At 46.3% G+C, this 19655-nt stretch overlaps 1 long non-coding RNA gene across 2 annotated transcripts; it reads left to right on the top strand.

Moving 5' to 3' along the window:
• The first annotated feature begins 4281 nt into the window (after nt 1–4281).
• LOC142924821 (uncharacterized) lies at nt 4282–11151 on the top strand. 2 transcript variants are annotated; one of them, XR_012941900.1, is made up of 5 exons: nt 4282–4595; nt 7830–7993; nt 9062–9302; nt 9905–10040; nt 10435–11151. It is a non-coding gene; the product is annotated as an uncharacterized LOC142924821 (long non-coding RNA). The 2 variants fall into 2 exon arrangements; XR_012941899.1 differs by lacking the exon at nt 7830–7993 and having other exon boundaries at nt 4315–4595.
• Nucleotides 11152–19655: the final 8504 nt, after the last annotated feature.

Consider the following 19655-nt stretch of genomic DNA (forward strand, 5'->3'; position numbering starts at 1 on the left):
ATCATCATGATCATCATTACAATGACCATCAGAATCTTGCCTGGATGTGTAGAATCTCGGCATAGGTGGTGAGTGGGTTCCATGGCGCGTGTACTTTCACAAAGGTGGTGCGTCCGCTCACCGACTCCTAGTGGATGGCACGAAGTTCATCGTCAGACTCTAGATGAGTGCATTTAGTTGTATTTATTAGACTTTGTTTGACCAGGTGAGAGTTCAAGGGAACCGGATGGTCTCATTTGGAAGAGTGTCCACGGCCGCGTGGATTTTCGTGCTTGTGTCACGTGTTGTTAGCACCTCGTGCCGATCAACGTGTGGCACAACCCAAAAGCAAATTGCATAATGTACGTGCAGTTATCGAACACTTATTACTACAGTATAAATAGCTGGCATGCCACATTAAGGTGGAGACTGTTATACCCTCCAGTATAAATGGGTAAGGCACAATTAATCCATCTTAAGATTGTGCATGGTGGGGTAAAGTATGGGTATTCGCTATCTCTTTCAAGACGTCTGGCAAGCATAGAAGAGTAGGCCATATACCCTCCAGCGGGGATCTTTAGCGCTCCTACTCAAGGAATGTATGCCAGCAGTGATATTATGAAGCAATCACAGTCTAACACCTTTTTATTTGTATACAGTGTCTGTCATCTATAGCAGAGAGACACGCAGGAAACTTACCTCCTTGGGTTCAATCTCGAGATCTAGCCCCATCTTCATCAGGCTTGCCTGATATTCGGTCCTCTTCTTCTGTCAAACAAAATTGACCATCTGTGTTATACATTGTTCTCAGTTGTGTCACTGTGGGAGTCAAGTCAAGAGGTGAGGAAACTTCTTGAACTCTTACAGTGAGTAGAGCCTCACATGGGAATCAATCAGAGAACGGCTCTGCAAAGTAGCATCACTGAACTGCTTCAGTCGGTGTCACTTCAGCAGACCTTAATAAAATAAAAATTTGCACAGCTCTTTGTCAATCAACTGTTTGAGTTCACCTTATTTGTTACAGGGATGGTCTCACTTAGCTAGTTGCTTTGCTATTTTACAAGGGAGATAGATCCATTGTGCGTGGGTACAATAGCAACAAAATAAACAAAAACATCAATATTGCAGAGAATGCATACTGGGTACTTCAGCACTGTTGTAATAGTTTTCCATTTGGCAGTTAGAATGTGGATATTACATGTATCCTGTAAGTTATGTCTGGGTGTCGGTGTTTGCAATATGAAAGTGGTGTATTTATTTAGGAGTTGTGGATGGAGTGTGATACGTAACGATAATTGATTGTTGTTCGCCAAAGCAGTGAGGCGTATGGTTCAGGGTATGGATGTGCGAGTTGAGTGATGGGAGTCTAGCGTTCATTGACTAGCGTGGTCTGCAGTTGACGATACAGTTTGATAAAGGATGTATACTGTGGATTTAAAGACTCGTATGGAGGTGGCAGGGTGACTCAGCAGTCAGAGAGCTGAGCTGGCACCACTGCGTCAAACCTAGGTTTAGAGGCGTGTGGTGTTGCACGTGGGGAGGGGTGATAATGCTGGGTGCAGGAAGGTGGAGCATTATTTGTAGGTTCCTCGTTCTCACCTGATTGTTGATGGCGTCCTGAGAATGGACCTCATCATCGAACGCGAGGATGAAATCGATCCGACGGACTCCATCGCAAAAGTAGACAGTGTCCTACACGCAAAGGCAAGCACACACACGAATATGAGAGATGTAATAGCTTATGCATGAAATGTATATTTATTCATAAGCTCATGATACATGTATCAGGACATAAGTTAATCTGCTATTTGTATGCAAGTTGTTTATTGCTATGATGATGTACTAGTTTACCCAGGAAAACCTCAATGAGTTTACATTTTTATTTTCAAGGAGGGTCCTACCAAGTTCTGTTTTTTTGCAGTCGAGAACGAAGTTGCTTAGTTTAATTCCAATTGAATAATTTGCATGTATTTTTTCAGCATTGGTACGTTTGGCCAATACCAGTTACACTGTGTCATTTAGCTATGGGATGAAACCAGAGACCTGGAGAAATATGTACACAAAGCATCTAGCCCCTGTGCATTATACAAAAAACATCAGTATTTTCTAAAGTGCATTGTGGTAATGGTATCTTAAACCACCATCAAAATAAAGGTGAGCAAATGTGACAGACTAACAGCAGCAGTTATGCAGTGATATGCAACTGTGGACCGGTGTAATCCTCATTCGGACTCATCAGCACAGTATAGTCACCAAAACGCACTGCTGCAAAGGCTGGAAATCTATAAATGAGGAGCAGCCATGTCTACACTTTGGGGCCCATTAGTTGGCAAATGCAAACAACTAAATCTGTAAATACCAGGAATCTCCCATCTTTGACATTAGCCAAGTTAATTTATAGGCTGTGCAAATCCACGTTGTGCCGCATCGTACCTGGGCCAGGGTAGATTGAAATGATGACGTCGAAAAGTCTTGTGGCACCGTTGAAGGCTGAGCCTCATGCCCCTCCGCTCCCTCCTCCTCATTCATTCTCTCCACGAGCTCTGCATAGGTAATGTGGGGGTAGAGGGTTCATTGCATTAGGGACAGGGGAGGCAGGTGCAAGGATGGGAATGTCGGTAAAGAACCGCACATGGTACTCATGTGTAAAGCTTTCTCATAAATGTCGACGCTGCTCCAGTGTGAGTACACCTGTGGTATAAAGTTGTATTACCATTAGGGGACTTTTACCCCATTGAATATCGTACACTTTAACAAAGCCGTGCCCAGCATGGTCAGACACAAACCAGGGCAAAAAATATTAGTTGGAATATGCAAAGTCATTTTTGCCCTGACAGCTTGTCAGCTATACTCTTTGGTTCTTTCGGTAAAGTCACGTAGGTGGAAAAAAAAATAGAAATAGAAATAAATCACGACGTTTCGAATGCAACATAAGCACTCATCATCAGGTGTGACAACCACAGCAAGGAAACTGTTTTACTGAAGTGGGAGAGAAACCAGGGTTAGGGCAGTTAAATAAGTCAGAGAGGGGGAGAGTGGGGGGTGAATGGGGCGAGGAGTGCGAGCGCTGCAAGCGCTGCAGAGACGCTGAGAGTAAAAAAAGAGGCAACATAATTACTGCCAAGATGGAAGCTTGTCAGCTTCTGCGAGAGCTTCCCCGTGACCACACAGATCATGGTGGTTACTTGACCACATTTCAATTGAAGTGCTGTCGCCCCGACAGTTCTGTTCCTTCATCTGAAGAAGGCCACTTGTGTTGTGGCCAAAACGTCGTGATTTTTGTTGTTTTATTTTTTACCTACGTGACTTTACCCAATAGAACCAAAGAGTATGGATCCTTGCAGTCACGAAAGCTTCAAATCCACATTTCACCACTCTGGTTAATGTGGGTTGGTGAAGACGTATAGTATGTATAGTACAACCAATTTTGATGGACTGCCCTTTGCTGCCCACCATGTAGCCCGACACTACACTTTTAGACCTGTTATGCACTATCCTGGCTCAAACCCTGCTGAGCGTCCGATTAAAACACTGACGAGATCTCAATATTTAAAAGTGGCCCAAAGCCCCGTCATAGCACGAACATTACACTTTACCTATCTCAACAAATGTGGACATCATGAATCTTTGGTCTAATCTCAGATCTTGTGAGTTAGAACTCGGGGGCTCCTCATGCACAGCCAGCCAAGGATAACTCCCCGCTATAGTGACGTCACAGGAAAAGGACGTGACGTCACCTAAATATGGGCGTGGTCAAAAGCGGCCCCATCCCCCGCTCTTCCCGACCTTGCTTCCCCCCTTGCCGAGGTTACCCACATGAACAATAATAATAAATCATAGATGTACATTATGAAAGAATCAATTATTTTTCACAAAACTGCTCCTGTACGACCTTTTGCCAATCCCCTGCTGGAGAGCCTCTTGACGATTGCACGAATCGTGTTGGTTATTTGCACATACTTCACCATGCCGGTGAGTATGGGTTGGTAAAGGAAAAGGAGGAGCATTAACGTACAAACAAAAACCTATTTTACTAGAATGCCTTCTGCTTCCCATCATGTAGCCTGTAACACCTGGTATGCGCTATCCAGACTCCAACCTCCTTAACGTTAGATGGAGACATCTGGCACATCCCCAGCAGTTTTGTCTACAGGCTCAACATATAACACAAACACACCTCCCTAACACTAACGTTAAACTTTACCTATCTCGACGAAGGTAGACATCGTGAATCTTTGATTTTTTCTCGAATTCAGAGTCAGAAGTCAGGAGCTCCTCGCGTGCACAGGCAGCCCACGATAAAGTCCGACCCAGAATGATGTCACCGTGACGTCAGTTAAATATGGGCGTGGCCTGAATGTGGGTGTGGCCAACAGCGGCGGCTTCCCCGCCCCCCGCTGCCCCTCCCCGCAGGTTTCTCTCAACCCTCAGTGCGCATGCGCGGGCGGCATGTCTCGGACATCGCCTTCAGCGGCCGTTGGCGACGCGGTGGTTGTGGCGGGAAAATTAATAAAAAAAAACTTCCCCCGAATAACCGCGACCTTTAACTACCCTCACGGATAATCCACACGGATCTCTGGACGGCAAGGCGAAGACGATCAATGGAATAATCTCCGGTGAGAGACGGAGAGAGATGGGCAGGCGTGAGGGCGAGCCAGGTTCAACTTTGTTGAACGCTGAGCGCAGAGTGAATGGGGTTTATACTCTTTGGTTCTATTGGGTAAAGTCACGTAGGTGAAAATAAAATAACAATTTTCACCTACGTGACTTTACCCAATAGAACCAAAGAGTATGGATCCTAGCAGCCACGAAAGCTTTAAATCTAGAATTGAATGGGGTTTGCTTCACTCAGCACGCGACTTGGACACTTCGGTGTGCAAAGTGTTGTCTGGTTGTGCCGTGTAAAGGAGGAGGACATTCAGTAAATGTCGTTGGTTTGTTAATGGGAGTGTGTGGCGCGGTAATGGACTGGGTACGACTTACAACACAAGTTCTGCTCACATTGCACGCTAAGGGTTAGCACGGCGATTACTACGTGTGCATTTATTAGTTATTGTTTATGTTAAAAGTAGTATTGATTGTTAAGACAATAATGTTTAGTATTTGTAGGTGAATCATTTCAATATTGTACAGTATAGAATTGTCCTGCTGTGTGGCTCTCACGTGGCGGGCATCAGTGCAGCAATATCCAGTACGTGGTTGTAATGCACTTCTATAGCCCCCTGCCACCAGTGCAGCAATATTCAGTACGTGGTTGTAATGTACTTCTATAGCCCCCTGCCACCAGTGCAGCAATATTCAGTACGTGGTTGTAATGTACTTCTATAGCCCCCTGCCATCAGTACAGCAATATTCAGCACGTGGTTGTAATGTACTTCTATAGCCCCCTGCCACCAGTGCAGCAATATTCAGTACGTGGTTGTAATGTACTTCTATAGCCCCCTGCCACCAGTGCAGCAGTATTCAGTACGTGGTTGTAATGCACTTCTATAGCCCCCTGCCATCAGTGCAGCAATATTCAGTACGTGGTTGTAATGTACTTCTATAGCCCCCTGCCACAAGTGCAGCAATATTCAGTACATGGTTGTAATGCACTTCTATAGCCCCCTGCCACCGGTGCAGCAATATTCAGTACGTGGTTGTAATGCACTTCTATAGCCCCCTGCCATCAGTGCAGCAATATTCAGTACGTGGTTGTAATGTACTTCTATAGCCCCCTGCCACAAGTGCAGCAATATTCAGTACATGGTTGTAATGCACTTCTATAGCCCCCTGCCACCAGTGCAGCAATATTCAGTACGTGGTTGTAATGCACTTCTATAGCCCCCTGCCACCGGTGCAGCAATATTCAGTACATGGTTGTAATGTACTTCTATAGCCCCCTGCCACCAGTGCAGCAATATTCAGTACATGGTTGTAATGCACTTCTATAGCCCCCTGCCACAAGTGCAGCAATATTCAGTACGTGGTTGTAATGTACTTCTATAGCCCCCTGCCACCAGTGCAGCAATATTCAGTACGTGGTTGTAATGAACTTCTATAGCCCCCTGCCACCGGTGCAGCAATATTCAGTACGTGGTTGTAATGCACTTCTATAGCCCCCTGCCACCAGTGCAGCAATATTCAGTACGTGGTTGTAATGTACTTCTATAGCCCCCTGCCATCAGTGCAGAAATATTCAGTATGTGGTTGTAATGCACTTCTATAGCCCCCTGCCACCAGTGCAGCAATATTCAGTACATTGTTGTAATCCACTTCTATAGCCCCCTGCCACCAGTGCAGCCATATTCAGTACGTGGTTGTAATGTACTTCTATAGCCCCCTGCCACCAGTGCAGCAATATTCAGTACATGGTTGTAATGTACTTCTATAGCCCCCTGCCACCAGTGCAGCAATATTCAGTACGTGGTTGTAATGCACTTCTATAGCCCCCTGCCATCAGTGCAGCAATATTCAGTGCATGGTTGTAATGCACTTCTATAGCCCCCTGCCATCAGTACAGCAATATTCAGTACATGGTTGTAATGTACTTCTATAGCCCCCTGCCACCAGTGCAGCAATATTCAATACGTGGTTGTAATGCACTTCTATAGCCCCCTGCCATCAGTGCAGCAATATTCAGTACATGGTTGTAATGTACTTCTATAGCCCCCTGCCACCAGTGCAGCAATATTCAGTACGTGGTTGTAATGCACTTCTATAGCTCCCTGCCACCAGTTCAGCAATATTCAGTACGTGGTTGTAATGTACTTCTATAGCCCCCTGCCACCAGTGCAGCAATATTCAGTACGTGGTTGTAATGCACTTCTATAGCCCCCTGCCACCAGTTCAGCAGTATTCAGTACGTGGTTGTAATGCACTTCTATAGCCCCCTGACATTGTGCAGCAATGTTCAGTACATTGTTGTAATGCACTTCTATAGCCCCCTGCCATCACCAAATTCACACTTACCAGCGTGGTGAAGTACGGTAAATAACCCCTCCCCCTGGGAGCTGCATAGCATGGGACAGCTGTCAGCCAGCAATGGATTGAAAAAGGAGCTGTACTCTGCACACGTTGTTATTCAGGGTAGGGTAAGGAACTTGGAGGTTCGGTATGCATAATGTGCTCGGAAAGTATTGTATTCTGTATGTGTGTTGAATCTCTTTCGCACCGTACCAAGCCCACCGTGCTCTTCGGAGGTGCGATAATATATAAATATAAGTAGTCATACTACTGTAATACCACTATTAATATGTAGCATTCATTTTATTAGTAGTACTGTAATTTGTTGATATGCAGGTGTACATGCCAAACGTTAACCAATGTTAAATGTTAAGCCTTCTCTTTTGAATACAGTGTGTTTTAAACATGGAGTTGTCTCCAGCTAATTCTTAAATGTATATCATTCATAATGTAGTAGTAGGCAGGTAGAGCATTTATGACACTTCAATTGTACATAGAGCTTGCAGGTGTGATGAAGGAAAGCATGGGAAAGGCTGGAATTTTTGTTGAAAAAAGGACAACAGCCACAGTAGCTTAAGAGACCTAACGCTGAAGCTGCTAACGCGAAGTGGTCGACACTGGCCCATGCGTTGTGACGTCGGACCCACTTTCCGCACACAGCAGCTCCTCATGGTGCCCCCCATACCAGGACCAGTGGTGACCTGGTAGCCACAGCGATTCCTCTCCCTGGCCCCATCCGGTTCGGGCATCCCAAATCGTACAAAATGAACTGCAACGGTGGTGAGACAAACAGCCCTTCGGGCGACAGCACGGTGACGGACACAAGCCCTCGCGGCAGCCAGGGCAGCTCGCTGCTCCGGACCGGAAGCGGGGGCTAGCACAGCCCTGTGGTGTGCGGAGAGCAGTGCTGCTCGTAGGCGAGCGGTGCGCTGGACGCCTACATCGAGGACTTTGAGCAGAGCGGAATCTGTGCGTCACCGCCATCCAGGATACGTGCAGAGCACAGCGCCGCGCAGCATAGCGGAGCGGAGACGCGTGGAGGAGAGGAGGATGCACAGTGTGGATGAGGGTGGGTTGCGCCTCTCGCCACGCGAGGAATCGCTCCGTGGTGCTTGCGCTCGAGTGGCTATCGAGTGTGCAGGCGGTGCAATGGTATCGAAGCTATAGTAATAGGTTTTTACCCTTTTATCTGGCACAAACACTGACACCTTTATACAAGGGATCATGTTTGCAATAACCACAACACAAGTAGTCAAAATGCAAACAAAAAAGACAACTGATAATATGCACTGTCCTTGAATTTGATTGGTCCACACCCGAGACGGCTTTTCTGAGATCCCAGTCTCCACTGGTGTTGGACCAGAAGACGCCAAAAGGCGTCTTCTTATTCTTAGCGTCTTCTTGTTTGCATTTTGACTACTTGCGTTGTGGTTATCGCAAACATGATCCCTTGTATAAAGGTGTCAGTTTTTGTGCCAGATAAAAGGGTAAAAACCTATTACTATATCTTGTTACTGGCAAAGGAGGTCTCACAAGGTATCGAAGCTAGTTGACTGGAGGGGGGATAATTGGAGAGGAGAACCCCATTTTTTTTGCTTGTACTGGGTGCTTGTCAATTATGCTATGCTATCATGAATGTAATGTAATTCCCCTAGAAAAAAAACCCTTAATAAGGTCTAAAGATACATTTTCGTGAGAGTCCCACACTGGGATGCTTGGCAAATTCCATTAATGAGTTCATTTTATGTCAGAGAAAACTATCCACAGTAAGCACACGCATATGAGAGGATAGCATAGGTCTGAACAGATAGGTTGGTGCATGCATTTCTTTCTCCTGTCATCTTCCAGCAACTTCACTGATTATCGAGTTTGTAAAGTTTGTGAAATCTAAGTGATCCTCCAACCTTTGTGTCAAAATTTGCAGATCCTAGACTGGACACATCTGAAGTTTAAACAATAACAGCTCATGCACTGATTTATCCCATATTCTCACAAACTCCACAAACGGATAACATCATTAGTTACTGATGGTGCAAAGTAAGGCAACATTGCAGGATTGCCGTTCAGGGGTCAAGGAATCTAGGGGAGAGCAAATTCATTGTGTACCAGTAAAATGTCTGTGGGTCTTACATTGCAGGTGGCATGCTGCTTGTGGAGGACCTCATCTCGGGCACGTGCAGCCTCACTGCTGCGCTGCAGCGGTCGTGGCTCATAGCCCGACGGTCAGTCTAACCACGGATCAGCTCCTAGCGGCGCCAGTTGACGGTTCCTCCAAGTCCTTGCTCCGCTCGCCTGGCGCCCACCGAGACCTCGCAGTGTCGCACAGAGGCAAGCGGTCATCTCTCGGGGTCACCGCGCACAGCCTCGGCGCATCATTGGTGAGGGGCAATAAGCCAACTAAACGGTTGAGCTCAACAGCGAGAAGCAACAAGGCCGTGATGCCATTAAATTTGTCGGCAAAGCCCGAAAATTATTTCTTTTCTAACCAGACGAATGTTTTGTTGTACTTATGGAGCAGTGAAGCAACTAGGCGTGAGCACTTGCCGAACGGCGGCTGTGCGACAAGTACCTATCTCAGGTGGTTGACAAGCCAAAAGGATAAGCTGGATGTGTCAGGGATCACGAGCATTCCTGAGCTCAGGTACCCGGCCTGGCTGCGTGACTGCGATGTGGACTCCCAGACCAGCAGCCACGAGACGGATACCAGCACAAAGAGAGCAGGTGCCGCTCAGAGCCCGCAAAGCAGACCAAAGTACCCAGAGTGGCTCAAAGTTTTGGATATCTCCGGCCTTACGAATGTAGCCAACGAGGAGCCCGTGTCAGAGGACAATAGATCCCTAGGTGTGTGTATATATATAGTCTGTATATAGCAGATGACATTTCATATGTTTTCAGGTACATATTCAGTCTTTTCTCACAGAGACGGCTGAGCGGCCACCCATGTGGTTGTGACGTGCGATGCGTGATTCTTGATGCACAGCCTCATTGGAGGAGCTGCTGAGCAGGGCGCACATGGAGTTGGACTCCCCCGGCTTGGAGGCCCCCTCCCCGGGCAGCTTCAACACGGACGTCTTTCTAGGGGCTGATCGTCCCTGGGAAAACCCCTCCACGCCATTGTGAATTTATCTTTATATCCACACTCACGCACAGCATAGAGGCTGCACCGCCTCTAAGTATGATGTCAGATTTTGAATGTTATAAGCTAAGCAGGTAAGCCTGGTTATTACTTGGATGGGAGACTGTTTTGAAATAGCATATATTATAGATTTTGGCTGCTAGGTAACCAGGAGTTAGTAATACGGCAATGGAATCTTGAATCTATATCTGGAGTTTTGCATTTTACTCCCTCTGTTTTCACCGGGTTCTCCGTTTTCCTCTCACATACCACTCGCTGATGAAATTTGCAAAATATCACTGCCAAACCCTCCTGAGACTTGGTGAGATTTTTCTGGCTTCCACCTTGATAATAAGTCAACCAAGTAATTTTCTCTCAATCGTGTCTCTTCTCAGGGCCGTGTACCACCTGTCGCGTCTGAAAGAGCTGGTTGACACCATCAAGGAGAACAAGGATGGCTGACTACCCGTGATGTAGAAAGCCCGAAAGCATTTTATGGCGGTGGTCGAGGTTTCTACTCAGAAGGATACGTTCGCTTGGTCCTGCTAATTCATGGTTGTTAAACATCAATGGTACTTCAGGTGCTGTGGTGTGAATCGCAATTACTTGTGAACTTGTGGGGCCCATGGGGCACAGTAATTGCCCTGTTAATGGAAGTGCCACAACAAAGTATTGGAAAAATGTGATAAAGTTCGTTCAGGGTTGGAGTTATTGAATGGTTGCAGCAGTATTTTGCACAGCAAATCCATACAGACTCAAATGTCACTTGAAATAGAACGGATATGTGACCAATATTGTGAGCACAACTAAACTAATTTTGGTTTTAGCCATTTTGGAAGGAGACTACTTTATTGGGAACATACATGCTAGTATTTGTGTAGTTATAAACATTTGGGAAATCACTGTAAAAGTACATTTGCTTATTTAGATTGCACTATACCTGTATTGTAAAATTTCAGAACCTTTTATGTAATTTGTAATCAATAAACCAAAGTTGCATATTGTATGCAACCCATGACTTGGATTGTTTTTATCATGTCTTGTTTAGCATGGTTGGTTATGTACAGTGTGAAAGAAATGCAACATACATTAAATATTTTCTGATATTTGAATGTTTATATTGTACATGTATATTTATTTTACAATAAATCTGAGACAAAGGCTTATACACATGGAATTGAAAATATTCAGCTATGATTTGTATTTCTCAAGTATTTTAAGAAAAGTCAGCGAGTCTCGTGACATGTCTTCACATTTGGGAGTGATGATTGTGATGGATATACAGGCATTAACCTGCTTACATTCCTAGAGTATGTAAGGTGAATTTGGGCATTCTGGGTGATTGGGTTTTAGGCCAAACACAGGCAGATGGTGGGGGATAGATGTTTTCAAGCATCTATTAATTATTCATCGGCATGTACTATCTTACTATGATGTAAAGTTCAAAAACATGGTTCATGAAGGGAATGGAATAAAAACTCAACTGTGCACAAGTATGGAGGAATTAATACTTGGAATTCAATGCAAAGATCTGGCCATATGGCGTTTACTGGGCACCATGGTTGCCAAACAACACGTGAAAGATGTGTATCAGGCACAGCCTCTGCATTATGAAAAAAATATCACTTCCTGAAGAAGTGCATTTTGCTTCTCCTGTCTTAGGTCACCGTCAAAATAAATTAGAGCAAATGTGACTCGACTGACACAGGCAGCATTTATACTTGTGAAGTGTTCTCCTTCCGACGTGTGGTGTGTGTCGCACACACTGTCGGAGACGAGGTAGTTGCAGGAGACATCGTCTCTTTATTATCTTGTTCACACCAACTCCGGCCTCACTCTCTCGACCACGTTGCCATAGAGCCCGGCCTAGACACAACCCTGTCCGTGTTGCACCGACGGCGTCGACCGAGAAGGCCAACGACTGGCCACGCAATGATTGGGCGAATGCGGTGGCAACGACAGCGACGTCGAGACGAGTCCACTCCCAGAACCGGCAGCCCGGAGCTGTCGCTCTCCGCTGCTTATATTATATTCTATATTCTACTCGGTGCGGCTTGGCTCTGCCCTATCCACGCCTCCCTTCTCGAACCGACCAGAGGGTTCCAGAGGCTTCCCTATGAGGTCTTCCATGACCCTTGCCCCAATTCCTCTGCCCGGCCGGCACACCCGTATATATGCTCAACGGCGTGTGCGCAAACTTTCCACTGCAGTTGCCGCTGCTGGACAGCAGTCAGCGCTGTGTCACTACACTTGTATGAACACAAGAATTACATAATCACATCTACACTTATATGTAATGGGCTGAGATAGGCGCACACAACTTCTTGGGAGGCAACACTATTTATTAACACCAACACATTACACTTAACATAAATTTCGATTTAAAGCTTTCGTGACTGCGGGCTAACACCAATCCCGAATATCCGCCCCCACAGCCCTTTAAATAACCTCCCATACAGCCCCCCAATCGGCTACGCGTGTACGAGTGACGTCCCTGCCCTCTGACCCCCGACCCCCCCGTCCTGCGCGTGCGATTGGTGTGTCGCTCTAAAACCGACTCCAAATCCCCGCCCCGCAGCCCTTTAAACAATCTCCATTGCCCGGCATCGGCGGCAACGCGTGTGCGAAGGACGTCATTGCCCTCTGACCCCTGACCCCCCGTTTAGTTCGTGTGAGTGGTGCGCGGGGTTGTGTGAGCGGAGACGTCGCGTTTGAGTGGCTGAGAAGCGACGGATTGATTCCAGGCAGCCACGTGCCAGCCCCGAGCTATGCCCCACAAACAGGACCCGCGGACCCGAGGGGCTGCGCCGTGAGGAGAGTAGCCGGAGAGCGGCAGCCCTCTCACCGCGAGCGAGGAGTCGAGTAGCGGCTGCTCTCACTCGAGCGAGGAGTCCGGAGCCCGCAGCCCTCTCGAGATCAGCCCTCCCCCAGGGGGGGAGCCAGGGGCCCGCATCCCCCACAACTGACAACCTGTGTACCAACTGGCCGAGCGAGAGTTTGTGTGTATTTGAGCGCAATCGTGCCAGTGTTTAGCTGTACCAGGGAGTTTGATGCAGCAGATTGTTTCGGTGTAGCAGGGTGTCCGGATTGTGCCGGCACACTATCCTTCTATCTGTAATGTCGTAGGGTGAGCTCCATTAAAAGTTTACTCGGACCCCAACCTGTCAAAGCGCCTAATCTCGGAACGTGGTTCTCAACCTCGTACCTCACCCATGCTACGTACCTTTGAGACGTCCTGCTTTTACAAATGTTGATGAACTGGAGGGCAAAGGTCTGGAGGACCCCACATGGAGTCTGGTTTCTCACACCCGAGCCTCCTGTGACATTTCTGGAGGCTTCTCTGGAATCTTTGTCCCATTTATTGAGTGCAGATTTGGCTTACTTCTAGCTTCATCCCAAGACGTCATCCAGTTTGGAAATACCCGAAGGTTGTGGGAGTCGCCCCGTGCTTCAGTTTCTTTCCAACCCTCGTAATGGCCGGATGCTCACCAGCCAGAAGTCTTTTGCTGCTTACACCACGACCGAGGTGTTGAGAGCAACCATCTCGTGGCTGGTCGGCAATGGAGATGGTATTGTCGATTTGGGGAGCGTGAGTCTGTGGCGTTCGTGGTGCTGCTGTCACGGAGGCGACACGAGTTTAGGAAATTCAGTTTTGTGGGTTTCCTGTAGCGAGCACTGAAAGATCCTCCCTTCCTCTTTCTCCACCCTTGTCTCTACTGTCTCCATGTCCCCGTTCAACTCTTTCTACACCGCTTTCCTTGAATGTGCAGCTGCCTTTACGGCCTCCCCTCTCCCCTTCTCTCCACCTCCAACCCATCTCCGTCGTAATCTCCTCCCGTTTGTTCAGGCTCTTCCCTTTCTTCCTCAGTCTATGGATGGGGTTATTGTTTATCGGGCTCTTATACAAAAAATGGAGCTTATTTTAGCCTTTGAATAGGATTTTCTGTTTTCCTTCGGTAGCATGTTGCGTACATAGGGAAGATCGAGCCACGCCACCGGTTCCCATTATCAAAATCTTTGTCAACTTGTCTCCCTCGGTAGCAATGCCTTTCCTTCTCCAGCAGGCAATTGTCTTCTCTCTCTCCTCCGGTATTTCTTCCGATGCGCTTTCTTAATCTCGCTTGCTGTGTCTCGACTCTATCATTCAACAAGGGCAAATAAAAAAAATTGCTTTTTTTTCCTCCACTGCTTTACCACTATACCTCCTGAGTGGGTACTCGGAGTTTCATCTAATGTACTATTTGATGAGTCGCTTCTACACAGCAGAAAGGCGGTAGCTATCCGAACTGTAAATTTTTCTTCCAATTTCGATAGATTCTCGAATTATTCTTGGGCAGTAGTAGCTAGTTTTGCACAGAATTTCAACATTAAAATCAACTGAGTGTCCTTGTTGGCACGTGTGTTCTGCTACTGCTGAACATGGGTGCCAACAAATAATACATTATTTAAATGCATGCCTATAAAGGGCAGCATACTTCAATAGGGATTACCATTGGTACGGCTATTTTAATACACAATAGACAGGAAGGACAAGATCAAAGGGCTCTCATAATGCACATGCATAATGTACGTTGACTCGGTAATCTCCCCCCCCCCCCCCACTTTGCGCGAGAGTGCCACAAATCTGGCTGTCGCCTGATGAAGCTAGTTGTAATTACTGGCAAAACGTCGTACTCCGATTGTAAATGTTGTGGCTTGGCTCTCCAAAGTACCAGTGACGAATTGGCTTGTTCTATTTCCGTGACAACCCTACTAGTTGGCTGTGTCGAGTGGTGGCGGGTTTTAACGACACGTTTATATATGTATGCGATCTAATCCAAAAAAACACCTCTATGGATGATATTGGGCGCGAAAGCCTACATGTTAAACCAAAATTTAAAATATATACAAAATAACAATAATTTCTAGTTTTCCTCATTCACATCGTGATTCGTATGAAAAGACATGAGATGATTGAGACATGTTAAATCATAAAGTATTTATTAATATATATATACAGATAGTCCTCGACTGCAATGTCTTTGTCCACGTGCAAACAGAGTTAGGATAGCAGCCTCCTTTAAAAGTCAGAGTAGATTTATACGCTGCTCATCCTCAACGTGGAATTGAGGCGATGGCGGTGAGCTGGGGGCATCGGTGAGGAGGGTGTTACGGAGACGGCCCAGCTCTGCCTGCTGCAGAATCGTCTGTACGACGAAGCGCTCGCGGCGCATGCAGGCGCGCACATGGGATGGCGTGTCCGGGATGATGTATGCAATGCAGGCCTTCGTGAGTAACACCACGTGCTGCACACGTCCACACACAGGTAAAGGATTTTCAGTTTCAGGATTTGCATGTAAAGGGTGCTTACTAAATATAATATGGCAGCATCTCAAAGTGCTTTACATCTCAGGTCAACTATTCCGGGGACCTGAAGCCTAGGGATATTATATTGTTACGTCGTTTTTCCCAATTAAATTAAGTCATTTGAGTAATTTTTGAACATTTGGCAAATTATACCGAGGCACTATTTGAATGACTTAATGGGTTTTTTACGTTCACTATGCAGTAGGCAACATTTATGATGTGCAGTTAATGCACCCACAGTATTTTCACACACTTCATCAAGTACTCATTTTAAGACAGCATCAACTTAAGGAAAGCTCAACACTGGTTCTAATATTTTCCACTGTTGTTGGCTGTGGCCAGAAATAGTACTCCGGTCACACAGGATTGGTAGCGCAGTTCACGAACAACTACGCAGCCGCTCCCCTTCCCACACGCACACATGCTTACGTGTGACAAATGTCATAAACAACATGGATCGTCTGCTGCATGATGACAGAGCGTATTGTATTACCACTATTATTTGTGATCTCAGAAATACTGTGCAATTGTGAGGTGTAATAGCATTACTGGCATTATCTGTAATGACCCATTGACAATGATCACAGTTTGCTCTGCTGACCTTAACAACTGCTCACAGATGAGTCTATACGATGGTGCAGTAGTGTATGGCTTTGCACACTAGACTTGCAATCCAGAGGTCGCGGGTGTGAATTGATCTTTGATCGTTGCAGTGTAAACAAAGGTGAAAGTTTTTTTTTACATTCAACTGCCTCTATCCACCTAGCAGTGTAAATGGAATACATCCAGTCAATTGGTCGGCTGAGTTTGGTGCTGTTCAGTGCGGGAACTCCCAGCTCTTCCCAAGACGTCTGACCAGTGTGGAAGAGCAGTTCAAATACATCTTAAGGGTCTCTCTTGAGCTCCCTATAGCAGGAGCCCTTTTGCCATCAGTGACATGAGCAAGTAATTGGAGGGCTGTACCTTTATCTTTCAATGGGTTTATGAATGTGTGTGTGTGCATGTTGATGTGTACCTGCATGGCAATGACGAAGGCCAGCTTTGCCGTCAGTACTTGCCAGTACTGCTTGGTGACGGAGTAGGCTTGGGGATGATCCGGCGGGTAGCGATAACCTGGATACCTACACACATAAAACCACAAGCACGCATGGACTATATTGAGCAAAGTGCCTCGAAAGTAGAGTTGGCGCTAAATTGAACAAGTGGTTTTGTACAAACGGTATATGCGTTCACAGCCCTTTAAAAAATTCGCTTCTGAAAGAGGGCCTTCCCACAACGTGCAGCTTGTGGGGGCTCTATTGACCATGGTTCACGCTGGTCCGTACCAGGTTGGTGAAGGTAGGGAGTTCAGATAATGGGAGAACAATATAGCACAACTATTAATTTTTCTGAACTACCCACTGCTGACAACCTAGCTCCAAAGTCGCCTACTGCACCTGCATTGTGCATGGTGTTCATCAATCTAAGTACGAACAAGGCTCAAGCCTGCTTGACTTCCGGAATCTAAGATTAGCTGTATTCGTGGTGATTTGGTCATAGTCAAGTAAGGTTATATTAAATATCGATCAATATGGTTATATTGATTATAGTTGTGTATGCCAGCAATTCAAAAACGTTACAGAAAAGGGTTGGTAGATCGCATCAATTTCCTAACTAACTGTGCGGTGAGGAGACCAGAAGATGGCTGTAGAGCAAGTGGTTTCATGTCTGTGTGGACCTTTAAGCTTCATTTCATTACCATGGGTTCTCCAGGACCTCTTATTGCATCCCACATGCATAAAACCACCTTAAACTGGAATCCCAATGCACGGTCTTCCTGAAAAGGGATCTTGAGACTCAATTAAGCAGTCGTGGATCGATAGATAAATAAATAACATTACTCTTTAGCAGGGTAACAATGAGCTATAATTTATATCAATCTATTATTATATTTCTCTAAGTGGGACTTTGGTTGTGAAGCCATCCCACCCGTACCCACTGCTCCCCCCCTCCAATTCCCCCCCCCCACCCCCTTTACTGTCCCCGCCCACCACGCACACTCCTCCCCCAACCCTACCACAACCCCTTACTACCCAACTAAGCCAAACCCTGTGTCCAGGGTAAGGGGCAGGGCCTAAACAGAGGTGGGGCCTAGGGGAAGTGTGGGTCTTAAAAGGAAAGTCACGGAGTGAAAAGAGGAAGAGAACCAGACTAATCAGGAAGGGGCGGAGCCAGGAGGACGCCACACCCAGAAGGATGTCGCATCTACCTGGACAACACACCCAGAGATCAGTGCATCACATTCGCAGGGACGGCACCCCCGATAGCTGGGCATGACACTGAATGGCACAAACCTGCAGGTTGTGTGGAATGCCGGATCAAACCAGGCTGGCAGGATGTTGGGATGATTTTGCTCCTTGAAGTCGCTGATCTTGAAAATTGAAAGGCTGTCCCCCGTGTACCCATGCATTGTAGGCGAACCTGTGCCATACTCTGCTGAGTATCCATAATAATATACCAGGCGTGGGATGATGTCCGTTGTGAACGCCAAGATGCATGACTGTGGAATTAGCATACGGAGGCACAGCGATAGCGGTCACTGAGCATGCAATGATTTGACCAAGGCTTCTGAACATCTTACCTTGGCAATTACATTAATTTTCACAAATACAATTTGGGGGGTTGCTGCCAGAGTGAAATGGTTACCATATAAGGACTTGCAATCTGGCAGTCGTCAGTTCAGTCTCCTGACACAACAGTTGAAGCAATGGATCATTTTCTTAAATCTCCCCCACCTCTGTCCAATTAGCAATATAAATGGGTTCATCACTGTTTTAGCGCAGGTAATTCCACATCTTACAACATGTCTGGTCATCATGGAAGAGTAGGCCAAATACCGTGTAGAGGGGTTCTCTAGAGCTACCTTTAGTTGAGGCCCTTCTGCCAGCAGTGACATGAGCAAGCAATTGCAAGGCTTTACCTTTTGCGATTTTGGGAGAGAGTGGATAGGAGCGGTGGTGCAGTGATTCATGCACTGCACTTTGAATTCAGCACACATGCAATTGACTTCCAGCTACGACTAACATCAGTGACGAGTGCTCCCCGAACCGCTCCTGGTCCCCCACTACACCTCTTCTCAAACCTGCCAGGACCAGAATGGTGAAGTATGGTAAAAAGAACCCACACGGCTAACATGACATGTTATGTCACTCATAAGATGGGATATTGAGCGAGAAAGCGAGCGGACAATCTGGCGACTTACATTGGTGATTACAGAGAGGGTGGCAACGATACTCAGAATGTCGGCCCAGGCTCCAATTCCTCTTGCTTGCGAAACCACAGGCCTCCTCATCTTTGTTACGAGCTTCCACGCGTCGACCCGCACTTCGATGATGTTGTTGAGCAGTGCGAGCAATGGCGCAAGTGGAAATGATGCCACGAAGAGAGTGACAAACCCGAATTGGATAACTGGGGTATATTTTGAGAATGGGTAGGGGGGCAAGGATAGGATAATGAGTGAAACAGGATATAGACACACACTCTTAATGCTGTTATGTTGTGATTACTTTAAGCAAACAAAACATGTTTTCAATGCATTGAATGTGTTTTAGTCAAAGGAGACCCCAAAATATGGTCACATTTTCGTGTCATTTGTTCACAAAATTATCGTGTCCATTACATTGGCCACTAAGATGCGATCAGCCACTACCATCTTTAATGCTCAGCTCTGGTTCACCTGGGTTTCTTTTGCACCATTTTCCACCACTAGGTGGCTATAATAACTAGATCACATCCTGTATTGAGGACTCCATTAACCGTACCACACATTTTTAGGCATATGCACTGTGGCTGAAATGCCAACAAATCACAGCAGTTAACCACAGTGGACATGATGCACAAGAGTTTTAAATAAATAGTAAGGGGAAAAAACGTCAATCCAAGCTGACCAATGTAGCTGCATTGGTTAGCAGACAAGAGGAGCAAATATGTGCTCCTATTGTTTCTAAAACTTAACTCCGTACATATGCACATATGCGCATGCTCAAAGACAATTGTGTTACAGTATATCCATAGATTGGTGCCTATGGCCAAATCACCCAGTATGCGTCAGATTTAATCAGATCCCAGAAGTTAAGGAGAGCTGAGCCTGAAAATTGGTTGGATGGGTGACCATGCAATAGTTATTGTGGGGTTGTGAGCAGCAGAGGACAGTGCAGCAAATTACATTGTTGTATTGTACATCTAAGCTCTTACATCTGTGCTCCCTGCCTTCAACAACCCGAAGTGTGGG

This window comes from Petromyzon marinus, chromosome 17, assembly GCF_048934315.1.
Source record: "Petromyzon marinus isolate PM22_M1 ecotype Great Lakes invasive population chromosome 17, UKy_Petmar_22M1.pri1.0, whole genome shotgun sequence".
NCBI lineage: Eukaryota > Metazoa > Chordata > Hyperoartia > Petromyzontiformes > Petromyzontidae > Petromyzon > Petromyzon marinus.